The sequence below is a fragment of the Calonectris borealis genome, chromosome 5 (assembly GCF_964195595.1).
Source record: "Calonectris borealis chromosome 5, bCalBor7.hap1.2, whole genome shotgun sequence".
NCBI classification, from domain to species: Eukaryota; Metazoa; Chordata; class Aves; order Procellariiformes; family Procellariidae; genus Calonectris; species Calonectris borealis.
The window spans coordinates 1682067-1703979 of NC_134316.1; the positions used below are offsets into that span (position 1 = coordinate 1682067).

At 43.4% G+C, this 21913-nt stretch overlaps 1 long non-coding RNA gene across 2 annotated transcripts; it reads left to right on the forward strand.

Moving 5' to 3' along the window:
- The first annotated feature begins 66 nt into the window (after positions 1 to 66).
- On the forward strand, positions 67 to 17657 carry LOC142082563 (uncharacterized). Of its 2 annotated transcripts, none has more exons than XR_012673747.1 (3): positions 67 to 372; positions 961 to 1097; positions 14984 to 17657. It is a non-coding gene; the product is annotated as an uncharacterized LOC142082563 (long non-coding RNA). The 2 variants fall into 2 exon arrangements; XR_012673748.1 differs by lacking the exon at positions 14984 to 17657 and adding an exon at positions 3113 to 7197 and having other exon boundaries at positions 961 to 2745.
- The last annotated feature ends 4256 nt before the right edge of the window (positions 17658 to 21913 follow it).

Sequence of the window (21913 nt, forward strand, 5' to 3'; positions counted from 1 at the left end):
GGGTGGCTGCAGCAGCGCCTCTGCGGGGCTGGCGCTCACAGGGGCGGTCGGGGGAGGTTTCCCGGCGAGAGGAGGGCGAGCTGGGCGGCGGGGGCTCTGCCGCACGGCGCCTCTCGCGAAGGGCCCCTAAAGCCGCCAGCCGGCGTCCATTGTGTCCGTTAGTGCGGCACCGTCAGTGTCAGGAGGACGAGCCCGCCAGGGAAGGGTGACAGACCCAGGTGACCCAGGGTCGGCCCAGGTGACCTGGAATAGGGTGCTGGAAATGAGCTGGAGTGCCCCAGTGCTTCAGAGAGCGGGGCCAGAGCCTGCAGGGTGGAACAGCAACCGGGGCGCAGCCAGGGAGGCACGTGTGCTCCTTGCTCCTGCGTTCAGGTAAAGTAAAAGCAGAGGAAATGGGTGTAAAGAGTTGGCTGGCACATTTTAGCAGTATCAAGACTTCTAGGACCTGGCCTGCAAAGTGATCCCGAGCTGTAACTACGTGTAGGTTTTTTAAAAGGCAACAATAAATCCAGTCAATAACCGTTAGGTTAAATGGGGGTTGTAATTAGAGCTCTGAAAGCATAGAAAAGCTATTGTCTCTGTCTTGGCCAAAAGGTAGAGCGGTAGAGTTTCATATTTCAAGTGGGAGAGGAGGGAAGTTACTTGCATAATACATATAACAGAAATAAGCAGCTTTACCCAGCAGCCTGGCTCTCCCAGCTAACGAGAAGGCACAGTGAATAGCTTGTGGAATCAGGTGTGCCTGACACTTAGATTAGTCCAAGTAGGTAGGCTTAGAAATTCAGTTTTGGGTAAGAAATTACCTCAGTGTTTACTGTAATTGACCAAATGCCTATTAATAAAGAATAGCTACATTTGGGGAAAAAAAAAAAGTAAGTTATGCTGGATATTTTGGGGTTCTATTTGGTATTTTGCAACTTAATTTCTTTTGGGTAATTAAAGTCTTTGGGCTTCTTACAGGAAATGCATATGCTAATTAGTAGCCCAGATTATATAGCAGACAATGATCCTGTGCTTGCTGCTACCCAAAATTTCTAAGAATTCATATGTGGAGGAGAAGAACCCAGGTACACAGTTGTCAGTGTTAAGACTCAAAGGTAGGTGTGTTTTGGGGGAGTGGGGTCATGAGGTATAAAGAAAATCGTTCAGTGAGAAGCATGTTTTGTGAGAACAGGTTATGTGGCCTTGAAGCCTCTTAGTGAGGGTTTCACGTGCTTCTGAGCTGTTCCCCCAGTTAAAGAAGAGAAAGAATATCTGCTACAGAGATTAAAATCTGTGAGTGAATAAGCTGGGCAAGTACTGCCTGTTACACAGCGGTGTATGGACACTCGGAGGCTGAAAGCAAGCGTTTCAGAAGGCATTCAGTCACAGAAGGGGGCTCTACAAGCTGGGCTAGCTCTTCTGGTGTCTGCCGCTGGCCTTGGCTCCCTGCACTGTTCCTTCTGCAGCCGTTCATGGAGCTGGGTGCTCTGCGGGAAGTACTGCAGCTAGTAGTCCCGTTGGTGGGGAGGGCAATGGGGAAAACAAAAGAAGAGCATGAAAAAGCATGAAAAAACAAGAATGGCAAGAAAAAGCTTTTTTTTACATTTTACATTAGTTGTTACATGTCTTATTGTGGTTTATATATAATTGACTGTCCATACAGCTGGTGTGGTCTCAGCCTGGCTAGCACAGCACTGGTAAGCCAAAAGTAGTAGAGCAATCTGTTTAATACACTGTAATATCAGTTTCTAATGGTGTGTATTGCACTGTAATGGTTCAGCTCCTCTTAAAAAGCAAAAAAACCCGTTCAACCCAAATTTAGTCCTTATCTCTAATGATATCTTAGTGCTAGCATAGTTTCTTAAATACTTATAAGATCAGCTTTTGCCGAAGTAATCAAAAGCAAAGAAAATTTGTTTTGTTCCAGTTACTTGCAGAAGCCATCATACTTTTTCTTCCTTTCAGGACAAAAAAAAAAGTAGGATCCACAGAAAGTTGAGTGAGTGGTAGTTCCTTCTTTCTACTAAAAAAAGATAGGTTTGTGAGATTTGGGGGTGTAGTTTAGAAAGTTGTAGATGCCCATACTTACTATAAACTTTGTTAACAGGGCAAAGCAAGTCCCCTTTTGTACATACTACCAGACGCCAGTGGAGCTTCCTGAATAGCATCTCTTGAATAATTTTTAAGCTTGTTTACTGATTCTTTGTTCCATAATGGAGAGAAGAGGTTGATTGTATAGAGAAGAAGGAATAGTCCAGACTACGTACAGAAAGCTGTTAAGGTAAAAAGAATGAGTGGAATAGTTTGATTTTCATTGGGTAGTGTGAGTTCAGGTACTGCGTGTAGTTGGAACAGCAGCTGTGTACACAGGAGAGCTTATTCTGCGGGAGAGCAGATACCTCTGGAGGCAAAAAGTGGAAGTTCTTTAGCTCAATGCCACACCTCCCAGTGACGGCTACTTGATAGTTTTATCAGGTCTTTGTGCTGTGGGCTTAAAAGGAGACATACCTGTTTCACTAATTAGAATGCATCTATTTCAATCTCAGCAATTACAAGAAAGGACCTGAAAATTGGCATCTCTTTGGGCAGACTGCTGATGCCAATGACAGTCTCCCTGGAAAAAAGGATTCATCACGGGACAGATCATGATTGCATTATAAAGGGATTTCCAAGATAGTTTTTTCAGACTTTCTGCCTCTTTAGTTTCCAGTGGAGATGCAATCCACGCTGCTGAACTCAAGGCTTAGAGCCGTGTGAGCTTAGGTAAAGTATGCAATCAATAGACCTGCTTCTGTAAGTTGCTTGCTGTGGACCCCTTAGAGCTGGTTCAGCAACCACCACGATCATAAATACTTGTATGGAAAGAAATGCCACACGTGCAAATCTAAAATGTCATTCTCCTGACTGGTCTCGTATAAGCTATTTTGGCAGCAGCTGCAAAAATATGAGCCAGAAAGTCTGTGTTGTAGATTGCATGTAGGTCCAGTAACCTCAGAGACAGATCTGTAGTGTGTGGTTAAATTGAAAAAAACCCAACTTGCCTGCTGTTTGGCTAAGGGGTGCATGCTTTTTCATGTTTTTTTTCATTGAATTACTTAAGGTTTTCTCTTTTTTTGGGTCCTTTTAACAGGTACTGTCAATGAAGCAGTCCTGCAAATTATATATATGTATAATAAGTGTAGAGGCATAAGAATAAATGTCTGGAGTCCTCTGAGTGGTTTTACCTTATTGCAGTCTGGCAGTCACTCTTCTGTGTAATGTTTTTGTCCTGGAGAGATGCCTAACGAATGAAAGACCAAGGGGACGAACAGCTGCTGTTAGTCCTTCGTCACCTGCAGCACCCATGAGACAATGCCAAATGTCCTGTGTTCCCAAAACAAGGTTCCAGTGGGAGAAATAGAGTAAAGGGAGGGAGCTTGTTTAAAATTAAGTATCTTTTACTGTATCCTATTTAGCCAAGATAGATTACTGTTGATAATTAAAGAAATGTCGTCTTGCCCTCAGGGTTTCCATTCTGTATTCCTGTAGTTATTGTGAAGCTCTGAAGAAGCGTAGTCTTTATTGCTCCTTTCCTTTCTGGAGCTATTTTTCTGGTAGCTTAGTAATTACATTGGTCATATCTACACATCTGCCTAGCTAACTGTTGTGTAACTTACTGGCAATACCCTTACTGAGCTTTACCCGTTTTTTTATGAAAGGCATACTCCCATTTCTGGGAGAAAGCTAATTGTTTTCTTAATTTTCCGTACTTTTTTATCATTCAGTTTATCCTTCATTCAGATTATTGAGATCTTAAATCAGTTATTTGTATGGCTGAAAAAAACCCCTACTGCTTCCTTTGTTTAGGGGGGGAGGCAGAACCAGATACTCATATATTTCATATATGTATACATATAGGTATATACAGGATGGTTTATTACTGGCTTTAAAATCCAGAAATACAGAATAATCTTCATTAAACCTAATTAAACCTTCTCCTGCTGCAGATTACTGATGGACTTTATTGCATCTCAGAACTCTAGCCTGTTTTACTTTCCTGTTTCTTTTGTAGGATGATCTTGGGGCAGTGGAATGAATCAATTATAGTAAAGCTATTAGCTGTGGAAACTTTACCTGAGCTTGCTTCAGTTTCCAGGGAGTTGGAAGGTATTCAGTGAATTAACAGTCAGTGTCCTCAAGACAAATGATCTTGTGGTTAGGCAGGCAAGTATTCCCTTGTGAGAACTTTGTGCTGTCTCCCGTCTGCTTCTGACAGAGCTCAGCAAATGTCCTAAAGCAACATTTTCATGGGCAGACTCTAACAGGGAATATTCAGTTTTCTGAGAGCCTGATTATTAAAAGTCGCAATTACTTGTGAGACCTGCTGGAGTCAATAGAGATGGTCGAGCTGCAGGCACAGCGGGGTCTGGGGAATGTGGCCAAGTCTTCATTCAGGCTGGTTCTTCGTTCTGCCTCTGCTCCTGCACCACTCTGGTCTTGGCCACAGCAGTTTGGTCTTCCCTCCTCAAAGTGGGGATGGGGAGGTTTCTTACAGCTTTTCTGATGACCTTAAAGGAAATTTTTGAGACATGTATGTTTTTACTTACATTAGAGAAGCTATAGCCTATGCCAGTCACTTGCTGCAGTTACCAGAAGAAATCTTGATGGTGATAATTGGATGCCATCCTCCCGTAGAAAAAGGTTGTTCCTTGCCACCTGCTGTCTTGGAAAATACATGGCTGACCTTCTGCTTCGGTGGTAAAGGGCACCAAGTCCTGCAGTGGCTAAGGGCTGCAGTGCCAAGCTCAGGAAGGACATCACGTCTGTAAGCACAAGAGTCTGCCTTCATCAGTGGAGGCAGATGGTGACATTTTTTCCCAGCCTGCTGACTGTGACTGAGGATTCCCTCCAGCCTGAGGGTTTGCCTTAAGCATTTCAAACGCTCAAAGACCTCTGGGAGCAACACTTGAAAACATGGGTATTCTGTGTGAAAGAAGCATAGTGGAGGGAGTTCTGCATTTCAGCCCACTTGCTGTTGTGCTTCTTGAATGCCTTTGGATCATCAGACTCGCTCATGTCTATGTGTGCTCTCTGCTGGGAGAAATCTCTGCAGTATTTTGTACTCCATTTTCCAAAGATAAGGAACTTTCTCTTCCTTCTCTCCCAAATAAAGCAAGCTTTGTGTTCTCAGCTAACTTTCCACAAAACTCATTTACTAGCTGCTCTTCTCAACACCAGCCAGAATTAATAAATTAATGGGACTAGTCAGCATAGTTAAGCATAAGTTTAACCAGTCATACCATTAGAATGAAGAGTGGAAATCTGTGGAGTACTCTAAGCACAACTTCTACACAACTTTTCACACATTGACTATGTATCGCAGGCTGAGGCCTTGCTCAGTCAAACTTCAGTCAAACTGGCATCAGAACAGAGCCGCGTGGAGCTCTGCTGCAGAACATATTTTAGACAACCAGAATAATTGTTGTCCGAGACTTGTGAAAGCATCAGATGATTTTCAGTTGTTCCTGTCCTTGGTTGTGAGAACCATTACAGGTTTCAGTTTTCAGAAAGATGTGAGCCTTTCCTGTTGAGAGTGGGTCACCGGTAAGGTGTCTCAAGTTGGATCCAGTCCAAAGCCTGCAACTGGAGACAGCTCTCTGAGGATGTTCTTTTAGCATGTATCTTTTGTTTCAGATTTAAAGGTCTCATTTAACAAATAATTTTAAGAACATTTCAGGTTCCTGAACCCCTAGCAATACCTGTATCCTCTCTCTGTCGTGGCTAACAGTCAGCTAGTTTGAATATTGGTCAGACTTCCTAGATAAAGGCCTTCCTATAAATTAACTAAGTTAGATCAGATTTGAAGTTTCACTTAAATGATGTTGATTAATTGAAGTGCACTCGCCTATGGGCTTCTTTACTTGCCCTTGCTCTAAATGTAATATACTGATGTAAACATGATCACCCCAAGAACTCTGGTGGAACTTGTGCTGTTGGACAAGGAGGGGCCTTTTGCTAAATACTTTGTCTCGTCTTTTTTTTTCTTTCTTCCCATCCTTCGATGCAAGCACTGTCCCAGTGCTTCTACTTCGTATACTAGTCTCAAAGTAGTGAGGTTATAGCTGTCTGACAGAGCATTTCCTCGACTGTTTCTTCATCAGCATGTCATTGCTGTCCGCCTGTCAGACTCAGAGGATGTCTTTGGACAAATTCTGAAGAACCTTCCAAAACTGAGAGAATTAAATCTTATATATGAGTAGGCTCTATGTTGTTGAGGGGCCTCTGTCATACAAGTTTTTGATCTCTTAAATGCTCTTCAACGCAGTGAATTTATTTGTAAGGATGTGCATAACACTACTGTTCCCTTGAAGGAAAATAAGAAAGAAGAACAACAGCTTCCACCAGCACACTGCTGCCTCGTACAGCTCGTAATGCTGTGGTTTCCAATGGCATTCCTTTGACAGGATCATGTTCAGCTTGGCTAAAATGGGGCTTCTGCAAGGGCTTGCTTGTCATTACTGGAAACATGAACCAGATTTAAGAAGCCATTCCAGATTTTGATATCAGAACAATCTGATTTGTCTTCTAAGTGCAACTTCTTGCAAAATGTCTAATAAGTTTATTTTTAATTTTTTTTTAAGTTTAATCTAGCACAGTTTGGAATTACCCAGTTTTCAAATATGTGTATTGGTTTTTCTGAAAAGTTCTGCTGATATTCCATCAGGAAGGTGGTGTAGAAACAAATGATAACTGAATAGCTATTCACAGCAGCAGGTGGTTTATAAACAAAAAAAGCTGAAGTGTCTTTTGTGAATCTGTATGTCTGTCAGTTGAGCAGTAAACAAATACTGATTTTCTATACAAACACTTCTTAGTGAAAGCACTACCTGTCACTGACAAAACACCACCACACTCTTCTTTAGGTGACAATGGGTTGCTGCCATCAGATTTTATTTTATTTTATCCTTTTGCCTCTTTGAATGGTGTAATATTACTTATGTTCTCAGCCAGCAGCTCAGGGGAAGGGAAGAGGGAGTGGAAAAGGAGGCTGTGGTTTAGGGATATCAAAAAAATAATTAAATGAATTTAATGAATAAATGAAATGAAATGTCACTCCTCAAGCATCTGACATCATGAAAATTGACTAATGTGTTTTGAATCTGGACCTACCTTTTAATACAAGACTGATTACTACCTTTGATAACTTTGGTTCCTTAATTGCTTTTTGTAAAGAGTTTTTCAGAAGCCTCTAGGGATTCAGTTTTGTCTCTGGTGTCTTATTCATTCTGATATGTGACAGAGGGATGATTTAGTTTGCAAAGGTCATAATGCATATTTCTTATCTAAATAAGCTGGGTGATTTTCACAAATCAGAAATAGTTTATGCATAAATGAGGTTTGTTGGTCTGTGATTTCCAATGTACCTTTGAGATTTTCCTTAGCCAGGAGTACAATACTTGTTATGTTTGAGAGATCTGGATATTGTTTGTTTGGAAAAGCACTGGATTTATGAGCAGGTGCTAACATTTTTTAAAAACTGGCACATCAAATCACTGTGAACAATTTGCTTCCCAAAACAGGGATGTTCATATCCAGTGGAAAAAATGATAGTTCCTTTTGTGTTGAGGGAGTGGGGTCAGGATATGCAGAGGCAGTTCTGTGGAGCAGCTAATGCATGTAAATTCAGTTGTGCTTACCCTGGAGCAGCTTGTGCATGCACCTGTGTACTCAGTGTAGTAAGCCTCTGTAAAGCTGTGCACACAGGAAAGTTCTTGGCTTAAGCTTCATGTTCTGTGCAGGAACCTTTTCTTATTTGGAAGTTTTCCAGTCCCTCTCTGTTTGTCCCCTCCCCTCCACCAAAATCAGCTATACCATTTCTTAGTATTTGCTCTAAGTCCTCCCTGTGGTTTTGTCCTAAACAAAACTTGACATATCTTCCTTTGCAGTCTTAGTCTTCAGCTCTCTACTGCTTTTCTAGTTTTTTTTTCTCACTCTTAAAAGATATTCTATCATTAAAATTCAGAGTTTGCAGTAACCCCTTAATTCTTACTGTTTCTTTTTCATTGTTATATTTTCACAATGGTTCATTCTTCTAATGGACTTTATAGATAGTAAATGAGATTTACATGTATAGCAGTTCCGCTCCATGCTATGCTGACTCCTGAAAACAGCTTCTAAGCAAAGGAATCTAGAACTGTGATCTCACATTGATAATGTCACAGTGTCCCTAATGAATACTAAGCCAAGGCTGTATGACACTGTTCCTCCTAAATGTAGTTACTCATTATTTCAGGTACACACGGTGTATATGGCCGTCTCGAATTGTACCTAACTCTAAAATTAAAACAGTGAGAAGAGGAGCCAATGTGAAGAGAATCTTTTGAAAGAACTTTCTTTGGCCCATATATCTCTTTGGAAAATGTAATTCTAATTGACAGATTACTTTGAAATAAGACTTGAACATTGTTCTCTAAAGTCAGATCTGGGATAGACAAGTGCCATAAAAGGTAATGGCTTTGCGTCAGAATCGGTAACACCGTGAGGGTTTGACAGCATTAAGTTTCCCATTAGACTCTGAATAACTGTCGTGGTTTAACCCCAGGCAGCCACTGAGCACCACCCAGCCGCTCGGTCACCCCCCCGCCGGGTGGGATGGGGGAGAGAATCGGAAGGATAAAAGTGAGAAAACTGGTGGGTTGAGATAAAGACAGTTTAACAGGGAAAGCAAAAGCCGCACACGGAAGCAAAGCAAAACAAGGAATTCATTCACCACTTCCCATCGGCAGGCGGGTATTCAGCCATCCCCAGGACAGCAGGGCTCCATCACGCGTCACGGTGACTTGGGAAGACAAACGCCATCACTCCGAAGGCCCCCCCTCCTTCTTCTTCACCCAGCCTTATATGCTGAGCATGATGTCATATGGTATGGAATAGCCCATTGGCCAGCTGGGCCAGCCGCCCTGGCCACGCTCCCTCCCAGCCCCCTGCACATCTGGCAGGGCATGGGAAGATGAAAAGTCCTTGACTAGCGTAAACAATACCTAGCAACAACCAAAACATCAGCGTGTCATCAACATTATTCTCACACTACATCCAAAACACAGCACTATACCAGTTAATAGGAAGAAAATCAACTCCATCCCAGCCAAAACCAGGACAATAACTTCTGCCAATGCTTTTCACGTTGGTCCTTCAGGCCTCCTCTCCACAGCTGGAATCCCAGTCAGCTTTTTATCAAACAAAATCTTTTGACAAGTAGAGGCCACACTGGAAGCCAACCTTGTGCTGCTTGTTACCAGTATGTTGTCTTGCTGCAGCATGTCACCATATGTCCCTTTTAGCCTTTCTTCTGTTTCATATAGAATAGCAAGTGAGATTACTGTATGAACACCATTTTAATAGAGCAGTTGCAGTCATTTAAGAGCCGTGTGTCACCTTATGATCAGTGAAACTTGATGTGAGATTTGACAGCTGTATATCACTAGGCAGGCACCATAAGAGGACTTTGCAGGCAGTACTATTCAGCAGTGGATATATGGAATTTATTATTCGGTGCATAAATTTTGCTCTCATTTTATTAACAATGAATTCATTTGCATTCATCTTGTTCATGCTTATTTAGTAATTTTGGTTGGAATGCAAATGTGTTAGTGAAACTAATTTGTTTTGCTGTGAAAGATTTGCCCTTTATTCAAGCTTTATTCATGACTGAAGAGATATTCAGGCAAATAATGGACTGAAAGCTTGAATGACATGGGCTGCATTAACCAATATGCTAACATGTTGTTCTTGAGAATATTCTGCAGTAGGTGCAAATGATGAAATGAAAAAAAGAGAAGAAAGAAGTGGGTTTGGTTTTATATTGCCTTCTCAGAAGACTTTCTAGATGGAATGCTGGCAATGTTTGTGGATCTTTTCACCATACCATCAGACCATTTGGATTTACATTTAAAGAAAAAAAGACTTTCAGAAATGTGCTTCAGTTATAAACCCTTCAGGAAAGATGGATGAAGCTGTTGAACTAGCTGACTGAAGTGGTGCTTTTCTCTTTTTTCAAAATCAACAATCAGATTTAAAGCTACTGGTCTAGTTCTGCAGCTGCTGGAAAGAATGTCAACACGAGCTGAGAAGGTGATCTCAATTAGTGCCCATTGGGAATCTGTCTCACTGTGCTATTAGCAAAAATCTGTTACTCAGTCTTGTGGAGAGATTTGTTGTTTTAATGATCGTACCACTCTTCTAAGAGAAGATCTGGCCTAGCAGGTGTGGGTGTTATTTTGCATCCCTGCCTTTGACTACTAGAATTGGCTTCTGGAGGAAAGATGCGTGGAAGCAACACAATTGGTTAGCTAAGTAATATGTGAAATAAATCTAGGTCTTCTGGCACACGTGAGAGAAGCCCGAGGGAGAGTGAGGATGGCATAGGATTATCTACCATGGGGAGCTTGAAGAGAGGCCAGGATTGGTGAAAGGTCTGGAACAGGTCCAGCTCCTTCAGATGAGGGGAAATTGTCAGGAGCTGTGAGGAATGCTCTTGGACTGCACAAGAATTAGTTTGCTGCTGAAGTTATCCCAAGACCTTTGTTTAAGTTTGTGCAATTGTAATGGGTTAGACTATGGGTTGTTGTCATACGTGCCTTATACAGCTCACTTACTCCTATGCCCCTGCTGCTGTTCCTGGATTCCTTATTTTAAGCATTTCAGAGCATTTTTTCCTCTTTCGGAGTAGCCAACCATTTCTGTCCTTACTATGCATGCTTTGCTTTTGCTTGCCTGTATTTCAGATTGCGGTTAGACGTGTTTATTATATTCCATCCTTACGCTGGCTGTTTCATGTGCTGATTGACATTCTGGCCTGCTTCTGGCCTTGCTAATTGGATTTCTGTGAACTCTTCTCCTGCTGATTTAGCAATGGTGCTCAGAGCTTTTTGCTTCTCTCTAGGGCTTGTATTTTTGTTCCTGTTTATTCTTCTGCTTGGCATATCAGTATCAGATATTGCAGTGCCAGGTCCATCTCCCTTAGTAACCATTCACATCCTTCTCATTGTTATTTCACTGAGCAATCTGCTTTTTAATGAGAGTCTCTTAATATCCCCTGTTCATTTTTTTTAAAGTTCCTCTACTGTTTCCCTGTCATTTGGCAGTGTATTTGTTATACTTTTCAGGAAGCTCAAAAGAAAACTAGAAACAGAACAGAGCCATGCTTTGGCAAGACATCATGGAGGACAGGCTGGGGTTGGCTTACTGGTTCCATAAAGCCAGTGAGATACCCTGCATCCCTGGGGAGGAAGTGTGAGGCCTGATATGGAATCCCAGCCGAGCTGTGGGCAGTTGGGATCAAAGATTAGGGGCTGAGCAGGAAGAGGTTTGAAACCAGAGGCCAAAGGTAGCCGAGGCAAAATTAGGACCTGAGGTCTGAGCAAGAAGAAGCCGGATGAGCCAAAGGCATGTTGAATCAAAGGCAGAAGCATGATCAGGGCCCTGGGTTGAATGCCAGGAGATTGAAAAACCTCTAATTTAAGGTAAATGCCAAGACAAGGAGACAGAAGTACAAGGTCAGTGGGCTGACCAGGAACAAAAACCACAATGCTGAGCAGAAAGGAAAGAGACAAAGCACAGGCACTGAGGAGTGGCCAAGTGGCACACTGAGCACTTTGATTGTCTCATAATCGACAGGTTATGCATCAGACTCACAGGCTTAGGAGTTTGAGATTATGTCCTTCTTTGTCACAAGAGCGAAGACCTGAAAAAGTGGAGAAGAGCTGGGATATAACTAGGATACGGACAAGAGAAAGGACTGGACCAGATAGAGTACCTTGCAAACAGATTGGAACAGAAATGCAGTCAGCCTTCAGATATACCAAATTATTCCTCATTCCTCTGAACAGGATATTTGTAGAAGCCATTTTATCTATTAAGCTAACTCTTAAAAGGGAAGGTGGGGTTGGTTCTGTTTAAGTCTAAGTTTCCAGTGATAATTACCTCTCAGGGCTGTGATGAAAAAAGCACTTACGAAGGAATAAAAAGAGAGGATAAAAAGAATTACAGCTTCCTGATGCTACTGTCAGGAAACGGCAACAGAGCTGAATGCTCTGGGCCTGCAGATCAACCATGACAGCCGGTTCTTGAGACTGTCTCATTTCCCTGATTTGGGACATGCCTAACTCCTGCGCTTAGCTTCTTTAGGACAAGAAATCCCAGGCTGACCAGAGCTGATTGTGCTCTTTTGCCGTGTTCTTTTAATGCTGCATAGTGCAGCCGGTCTCAGGATAAAGAGAAAAGCTGAAAGAGCAGGAAGAAGGTGATGGGGTGTGTGGGAGTGGGCATGCAGAAGGGAAGATGGAAGAGGAGCTCCATGTCCCTGGGTGGTCCCTCCGTGGTGCATAGCAAAGGTCAGAGAGCTGTATCTATCTGTTCCCTAATGATACAGACCTTGCTCCTCTTCTCAGTACCTTTCAGCTATGTTCTCTACCCTTTTCCCTTCCTAATTCCTGCTTTTATTTTTTTGAGGTCAGAGGGATCTTGTGGTGCATGGAATGGCCTATACTTCCCTATTTTGCCCACCAGTGCGATCCAACTTCTAACACAGTAGTTTTCACTGTGGTACCAGGATTATATTTCTGTGTTTGGTACGACGGCCGTAGCATGTTCCTTCATTGATTGATGTGATAATTTCTGTTTGGATTGCTTCAGTGTTTCACCCTTTCACACCTTTCCCATCAACACTTCCTTTTACAAACCTTTGTTCCCTTTCCCACTGCAAGTGCAAGCCTGCACAGCTCACATTAAAGGGGGTTCCTCCCTCTTCCTTTTCTCTTCCCCCTTTTTTGTTCACCCTTATCTTTTGTCTCCTAAGGGCATGAGTTTTCTAAGGCTGTGGCTGTCCCTGCAGGTAGAAGTTGTCAGTGAGACACCCACGGAGCCTATTTCCCTAGGTTTCCTCTATAGTCTAAGGAGAGGCAAAGGTAGCCTGTGAAGCCACTTAAAAGTAGATGTCCAAATGCCTGTTTCTTTCCACTGGCTATGTAGAGATGATCAATGCAGGTGCACAAGTTCTGTGCTGCAGACAACTGAAGTTAGATTAAGTGGATTCCTCCCTACGTATGCCCGAGAGGGAGCCTGCCTCGGCCGGAGCATTTACAGCCGTGTTACTGGCCTTGGTGTGCTCCAACAGCAATACCATTTCATGAATCTCAGAGCCAAGCAAGAGCACAGACTGATTTGATGGCAGGGTCACACTGAGGTAAGAAACATGTTTCTACCTTAGCCTTGAAATTGCTTTTTCTGGGTTGTTGTACTTCTTGGTGTTACTTGCGGGGTGTATATCGCTTCACTAGTTTTCTCTGGGGAATCATCACAGGAATACTGATAGAGGAACAAATGTGACCTCTAGATGAGTACTCAGGATAGCTGTGATTACATGACAGATAAGCTAAAGAGCTATAAAAACTGTAAATACTCCTGTTTCAGGACATCTGCTCAGCAAACCAGGGTTAGGAGAGAATGCCTCCTCAGAAACGCTAGAGCATACTTGTTTTATTTTTATAATTCTGTTTATACATCAGCTATAACATACAGTCATAGGTCAGAACTGCTTATGCCAGGCACTGTACACAAGTGTTCTAGAGGCATGTAAGCAATGTATAAGCCAGAAGACAGTAGGTGGATGGGATGGAACTGAGGAAAGCAATGAGGCAGTGTTGGTCAGGGTGGTTAGCAGCGCTTTCAGCTTCCCCATGGTCGAGATACAAAGGTTTTTGGCTGGTTTCATAAAGAAACAAGATGTGCTGGTGTGCTGTGTCTCTACAGCCGAGTTGCTATTCCTTCCCTCACTCAGCCCGTACTCCTGGCCACAGACTTTTGGTTTCATCGGCTCATGTGAGTCACAGTTGATAGAGGATAGGAAACTCAAGTTTGGGGGGAAAAGAATAGTGACCAGACAGGGGGAAAAGACCCCACCTCTGATCCATTTGTCCTAGTATTAGGTAGATGCCCATCTCCTGTCTGATCTGCAAGCCATCAGCACAGAAATGGTAGCTGAATTGGGGCTGGTGAATGAGATTGATGTTGCGCAGAGGTAAATGGGGACCGAAGGCAGGACCAGTGGGGTGCCAACAATGACTGCCACAGACAGCAGAGAGGTCCTGAAGGAGAAGTGGTTTTTAGCTCAGATGATGTTGAGAACCAGACAGAGAAGACAGAAAGGAGAAGAAAGTAAGAACGAGGGAATGTTTACTTTCCTGTGAAGATGTATGTGCTGTGATTCAACACCTGCTAAACTCTGAGAGCTCTAGGTTTTAGTGGCTTAGGAGCAGACTCAGGAGGGGATACTTGGTAGTGTGGCAATTTGTAACTTCTTACAGAATAAGCAAAAACACTTAAAGCCTAAAATTGCTTTTAAGTATGCTAATTAGAATTTCCAAGGCCCATTCATTGCCATGGTAGAAACATATCCAGTACGGACTCAGAACCAGTTTTGTTTGGTGTGTTGAGATCTTATTCATGATCTAAATGTCTTCAGCTACAGTATTAAGCTGCTAACATGCTAATTTGGCTAAGCATTTTTTTAAAAAATTTAAAACCAAATTAGTGGTGTTATTCAAACATTATCAATATACTTGTTTTAAACTAAAAGGAGGTACTTTATAATTTGTTGTACAAAGATACATTTGGATAATGTATAAAAAAATGACAGTTTCTTCGATCTTTGTAACATTTTGCATAAGTAAGGTATAAGAAAAGTCTTTAAAATGTGTTATTGCTTAGAGATTATCGACTTCGTAAAACCTTTCAAAATTGGATTTTGTCACAAACGGTCCCACACTCTTAGGTGTAGAGGCAGAAATAGCTAAGCTCTAGGGATCAGCCTCTAAATGCCAAGTATTTCCTTTCAAGTCTTGCTGGGCTTGCAAAGTCTCACAAAATCCATAAACAGATTGTGCGTTTCTCCCTGATGCCATAGGTGGTACGTGCACTGGTAGCAGGGATCCTCACGTGAGGGAGTATTTTCTTCTGCATCCAGGTGGAAAGGCTCGACTGACAAGCATTTCCAGAGGGGGGGTACCGAAGAGGAAAAGCACTGCATTTTGTCAAAGCTGGTTTGATGTGTGATGCCGGAGCAGCACGGCGGAGGGCCCGTGTCCACGAGATGGCAGGAGCTGCCTTCAGTGCTTCACCCGGCTCTGGAGCAGGGGTCTCTGGCCAGCACACAGCTCTGCCTGAAACGTACTTATGCTGCAAACACAGTTATCATAATGCTTACAATGTTTAGCATTTAAATATGCCCCCCCATCTGTGATTCTTAGAAAAACACAAGCACAAGCAAGGGTTCAGGAAAATGTGTTGTGTGGAGCACAGCTAAGCTAAGCTTGTCTTGAATTTTGAAAGCTCCTCGTCACGCTCTGCTCTGCTGCCGGTTACACCCGCTCTCATGGATCCCGAGACAAGAGAAGTGTTTTGGCTATGCAGGCTGAATTTTACTGTCATGCAGGCCATAAAAATTACTGTCCCGTTTAGTTTCAGTTGGACCCATTGGCTTATAGGAGAGCTCAGCACCTTCTGTGGAATGATTTCTGATCGGATTAAGAAACCAACCACAATCCTTACCAAGTTGTTCCGATGACCGTCACCTCAGTGTTAAAACTGTGTACTTTACCTCCTACCTGAAATTGTTTCGCTTTAGTTTCCAGACGCTTCCTTTCTCAGCTGGAATGAAAAGCAGTATAATGCCAGAAACTTTCAGCCCATGCAGGTGGTGAAGAGGTCACATCCTTTCACTCTGTTAAGTGGAATATGAAAAGCTTCTCTCATCTCCCCATGCAGGGCAGGTTTTCCAGACTTCAGATCTTCCTGTTGCTTTTACAGAGGCCACTTGGAGATTGAATCCTGGGTCTCCAGCCCTTTCATAAAAGATGGTCTCCAGTGGTGGATACACCGACAGTGCCAGTCCCTGCCCCTAGTCTCAGTTCTCCTGCCTGCGCATCTGAGGTTCACCTCTTAGGCACTTGAGCTAACCCTTCAGCATCTTCCCTTGGGATCAGCCATAACCTTTCCTTAGGAACATGTACCATAAAGGACTCCTGAACTGTTGCTTTCAGTCCTATCCCGCCATTGTCATAAGCTGAGCTCATTTTTTAACTAGTTGCTTATTTTTCCTGTTGCCATACTGTTGCTACTGGAGTGTATTCCTCAATATTTCTTCTCTAGTGATTAGATGCTGCCTTTTTGTTTCCAGTGTAAATATATTCAGAGCTAATTTATAACTCTTGGTTCTTGTGCTGGCCCTGCCCTTTAGCTTGCTTTAGCTATACTCCCTGGTGTATCTCTAGAGAGCAGTCACAGTTTGCCTCAGCCTTTGCCTCAGCTGGAAGCACTAACCAATGTCACTTTGCTCCTGCTTCTAGACCGGTTTGTGTCTGAGTTCGTGTTTTTGAAGCAGATGATCAGAGCTGTACTCAATTCTCCAATGAGATCAGTGCTTAGCTTATACAGGAGCAATAAGAATTTCATGTCGTTACTGGGAGCACCTTTCTCTGTGTGTCCTCAGATGCTTGATATGAGAATTTTTACTTTGGTTAATAATTGCAGTTGTGGCATGAGATGTTTCTATAAGGCATTTGGCTTATTCAGGTCTGGTTTTTATAAAATCCAATCAATTTCACAACATCCTGGTAATTAATGCTACCATCCGAACTCCATCACTATCAGCCTGCCTCATTTTGCCTGTCTGGTCTGCCACGTTAACTGTTCTGGAGCTTTCAGGGGCATCCAACTTGCCCTCAACTTGCCCCTTTCAATCCCAGCCTCTGCTTCTCCAGACCTCCACTCCTCTGTCCTTTCCTAAAGGTGCCAAGGTAAACGTTTGGTAAACGTTTATGTAATTAGCCAAGGAACTGCTTTGAAAAACTACTCACAAAAATGACTTTAAAGATTCTTGAACATTGTCTGTGATTAGCATTAATAATCTGCTTAGTTAAACAGTCATTGTTGAACAGAAAATATTTTTGTTATTACTGTAAAAAGTGAATACCCCACTCAGTATCTTTACAAGCACAAAAGATAAATATTTGTTGACTGTTTTCTCTAACGCTGTTACTGTATCCATTCCCAAGAACGGATGTAAGCTATTACAATAATTTCCCCTGTTACTGTTCTTTTAAAATACGCTTGTTGTCCTTATTTATTGGTAAGAGTTTATTTTATTTGTATCTGTAACTTTCCTTATCTTTTGTATTTCATAAGTGATCACTTTAAGTAATCTCCATTGATTGCAAGGAAACGTGTCTGATTTTTATTTAGGAGAGACAGATTTATGATGCCTGTTAGTAGCAAACAGCACACTGTGGTTATAGAGTTTGACGTTATTTCCGTGAGAGGTGAGATGGCTTCACAGTGTCATAACCTGTCCCAAGATTTTGCAAGAAGTTATGCAAAAGTAACGTAGGAGTTGAAAAAATCTTGTGGCTCATAATTAGGGCTGTCTTACAGAAACTGAATTTTGCTGTGATAGTAATTTCCTAGCAGTGTTATTTGTATTGCAGTATTTCCATTCATGGAAGAGAAATCACCTCAGAAGAAACAAATATGTCAAAACTTATGCATCTGAAGAAGTCCCTGACCTAAAAGGGCGCAAACGAGGACAGTGTTTTCGGCAGAGTCCTCTGTATTTTTCCTACTTTTGTCTTTTTTTCCAAAATACCTGCTTAGGCCAGCATTGGAGCCATGGCGCTGAGCTACACAAACCTTTGATTCTTTTATTCTTTTGTAGTAAAGGTGATTTGTCCTAAATGCTGAACAAAGGTCAGTAAGTGAATTCCTGGTCCAAAGGGTTTCCAGCCTTGCTGAATGAAAGAAGAGAAGAAATACACTGACCCCATCTTGCAGGTCAGTTTGAGTGACTGATCTGAGACTGTGACAGAGCTGGAGGTCTTAGGCCAGTATTTTAAGAGGGACACAATGGCCTCGCTGTGGGTCAGTGCAGAGGTCCGTGTAGGGCAGTGCCCTTGCTCTGACTGTAGCTGCTAGTGGATGCTCAGGTAAAGAATACGTGCCAAGGGGAGCGTGCAGTGATGCTTCCTTGGTACGCTCTCAGGGCACAAACCAATTTGCCTGTCCAGAACCAGTCCTGAAGTGCATTTCTGTTTTAATTAGTGGTGTAGACCAGGGCACTAGTTAGACTACAGAAATCTCAGAGAGAAAATTATGGTTTTGGCATGCTTTTGTGTGTTTTTAAATCTGTTCTTTTCACTTGAGAAATACATACCCAGGAAAGGTTTTAGGTGTGAGGTGCTTTCAGAGAAAGGTCTTGTGTGGGCTGTATAACAACATTGCCATGGTCACTTCTGTGCGGGAGCTGCCTGGAATCGCTTTGCAGTGTCCCTGAGGAACGCTTACCGCAAGGCTGTTTTTTTAACTGCTGATGAGGGCAGAGAGGGGTGACTGTGATCACGCAGTCCAGTCCCTTGTGTAATGAAGTCTATTCTTCTGTTCCACTTTACCTATTTAGAAATGCATCCAATCAACTTAAAATCACCCCTGACAGAGACCAGTCCAAAAAGGAGTCATCAAGGGCCAACCTGCTGACATCCCCAGTACAGTGGTGGTAGGTGCTGGGGGGTGTGAGAGGGTGGACGACAGAGAGTGGCCCAGTTTGCTGCCCCCACAGAGAGTATCTCCCCTTGCTGCTGTCAGAGCAGAGTTTGGGGACAAGGGTGGCCAAGGTCCAAGCTGCAGGACCATGCTCATGTTCTTGCCTCCATCACATCCATGGTTCTGCTGCTTCAGCAACTACTTGCCTCCCTCCCAGTAAAATTTTCCTGTTACTTATGTCCTGAAATTGTCTAATTTCAGCCTTCAGGCTTTGAATCTTAAGGAGCATAAAAAAATGGGCTATGAGGGCAAAAAGGGGCAGTTCCTGTCAGGCGATCTGATTGTCCGTCCAACACAGGTGATGGTCCTTCCCTGCCCTGTTATGTGGGAGAGTTTGCTCTGCAGGTTGTGTTCACATGCTGATTTGTATAGACTGTGATCAGGTCTTTCCTTAATCTTCTTTGATACGCTAAATAGAGCAACTCCTGAAGTCTCTCTAAGGCAAACTTCCAAATTCTTTAATGGTTCTCCTGGCTCTTGATGAACCCTTTCTGATTGATCAGCCCTTTCCTACAACTGTGAAAGCCCCATGGGACTTGGCATTGCATCTGCTGCTGCCTCAGAGCTGCATCAGGCACCTCATCTCTCTGTACCTGCATCTCTCTGTGGGCAGCGATATGTCCAGGGGAGGCAGTGAGGGCTAGGAAAAGGGCTGAGGTGAACACAGGGGGAAGTAGGTGAGACCAAGGTGTGAGCAGAGGAAGTGTCCCGGTTTGGGAGCTGTGGAGCAGCACAGCCCCCTGGAGCCAGAGGCCAAGGTGGCCCTGGCAGGCACTGCTGAAAAAAGAGAAATCCGAAAGCTTCTTTGCATGATCCTGGGTAAACTAGTGAAGTCCAGGGAATTAACAGCCTGTAGCATGTAATGCTGATTGCTGGAGTAACGGGTTTGGTGTTGCTGCTGGTGGGGCAGTGAGCCAGTGGGCATGGGCTGTGGAGTGGAAGCGCTGGGCACAGAAAAAGCTTCTTTAGATTGGCATGGAAAGAAGATGCAGAACTGACCTTCATGACTCCTGCACTCCATGAGGCAGGTTTCACCTCGGCACTGGACAAGTTGGAATGTGTGTCCCCTTCCCAACTGAATCCCTCGTAGCTGCGGAGTACTAACAGCTTCACATCAGTGACCCTAGCATGGCTTGCTGTGGGCAAATTCAGCCTGTTCACCTCCTGTGCTGTCCTCTGCCAGTGCCTGGTGCTCACAGGAGCTCCCAGAGCCATGGGTCTTGGTGATCTTGCCGTACAGGAAGGATGGAGAAGTTCCCCCCTCTCAGATACTGTTCCAGGCTGACCCCCAGGGACATCTCCCAAAGGCACGTGCAAAACAATTTAAAACAATTTAAAGAATTTAAAACAATTTAAACAAATTTAAAAATAAAGGCAAAGTGCTTGGGCAGTCTAGTGCCTGTGAAGTATATGCAACTGCTTTTAAATAATATCAAATTGCAGTAGTATTGCTATTTGTGGATGCTAACTGTAAATGTTAAAATATGTATGCATTGTGTATTAGAAACGGGAAAGCAATGTCTGTTTTGTCTGAGGGATAAATTCTTCAGCGCTGCTTTCTATTTTTGTCACTTAGGAGACATTTTGATCTAGCAAAATGCAGGAATCTTTAGCCATGCTAATGCTTGTTCTTAACACAACACAAATTATAAAGCCATTATCAAAGTAGATTTTGTCTACCTGCAGATTATGCATTGGTAAGCACTTAAAACAATTTCATATTGGTATTGCCATTTTTTTAGTATGTCATTTTACAAGTCAGTTGGATGTTTGCCAAATGCATTGCCTTGCTCAGGCATCTGCCTGGGAAAAAATATCTTTCAGGTATGAGAGCTCATACAATGCAGTTTAGGTCCAAGTCACACTCAAGATTTCTGAATTTCCCATTTTTTCAGTTTCCTGCAAAAAGCTGTGCAGCATGTCCATGCAGGAAGATGAACTTTTCCAGGCAACTACGATGTGTTTCTGGGATGCCTTGCTCAGGGCAATCCAGCCTGGTGCAGTTTCTAGTGCGCAGTAGAGCCGTGCTGTGGATAAATCACAGAGTGGTTGAGGTTGGAGGATGTCTGCAGATACTCCCTGCTCAAAGCAGGTCAGTTAGAGCAGGTTGCTCTGCGTTGTGTCCAGGTGGGTTTTCACTGTCTCTGAGGGTGGACATTCCAAAACCTGTCTGGGCAACCTGTTTCAATGTTCAATCACCCTTGCACTAAAAAAGTTTTTTCGTATGTTTTGATGACATTTCATGTCCATTGTCTCTTGTCCTTTCCCTGGGTGCCACTGAGAAGAGCCTGGCTCCGTCTCCTTTACACCCTCCCTTCAGGTATTCATACACATTGATGAGATCTCCCTGAGCGTTCTCTTCTCCAAGCTGAACAGTTCCAGCTCTCTCAGCCTCTCTGCAGATGAGAGATGCTCCAGTCCCTTCGTCATCTTTGTGGGCCTTTGCTGGACTTTCTCCATGTAAGCGCCCTTCTTCGACCTGCTGGCAACCTCTGCCTGACGCAGCCCAGGAGGCTGGTGACTGTCTTTGCCACACTGCTGGGTCATGTTCAAGTTGTACACCGGGACCCCCAGGTCCTTCACTGCCAAGTGCTTTCCAGCCAGTCGGCCCCAGCATATGTTGGTGCATGGGGTTATTCCTCCCCAGTTGCAGGACTTTGATTTTCCCTTTGTTGAACTCCATGAGGTTCTTCTCAGCCCATTTCTCCAGCCTGTCCGGGTCCTTCTGAATGGCAGCAGACCCATCTGGTCTATCAACTACCCTTTCCAATTTTGTATCATCTGCAAGCTTGCTGAGGCTGTGCTCTGTGCCATCATTCAGGTCATTAATGAAGATGGTAAACGGTATTGGCCCCTGGGGTACGGTGCCTTCCCTGTGGAGCTCAGCCTGAGCAGGCAGAGCAGGGATGGAGGAGCAGCAGAAGCACATACCTGGAGTCAGCTGGCAGGCTAACAGCAGCGCGAGGGTTACAAGGTGTCTCTCCTGACTCCGTTTTCCTCATGTAACTGCTTTTCTACTGAATTTTAGTTCTGTCGTTCCTTTTCCAGAATAAAATTGGTGATAAATATTTGGGGTTGGTTGGTGTGAAAGTGGGAGGCAGTGGAGAAACCTTTTCAATCAGTAACTCCATTCAGACCATGAAACTGAAGCAGAAGTTCAGAGAGCTGTTTGGTGATCCAAAAAGCAGCCAACCTCCTGGCCTCAAACTCCTGATATTACCAGTTGAGTTATGATGGTAGCATAAATCTGGCTTCGGCAGGTGCTTGACTTCAACTGAATGAGCGGTTTTGCTACACTGGGACT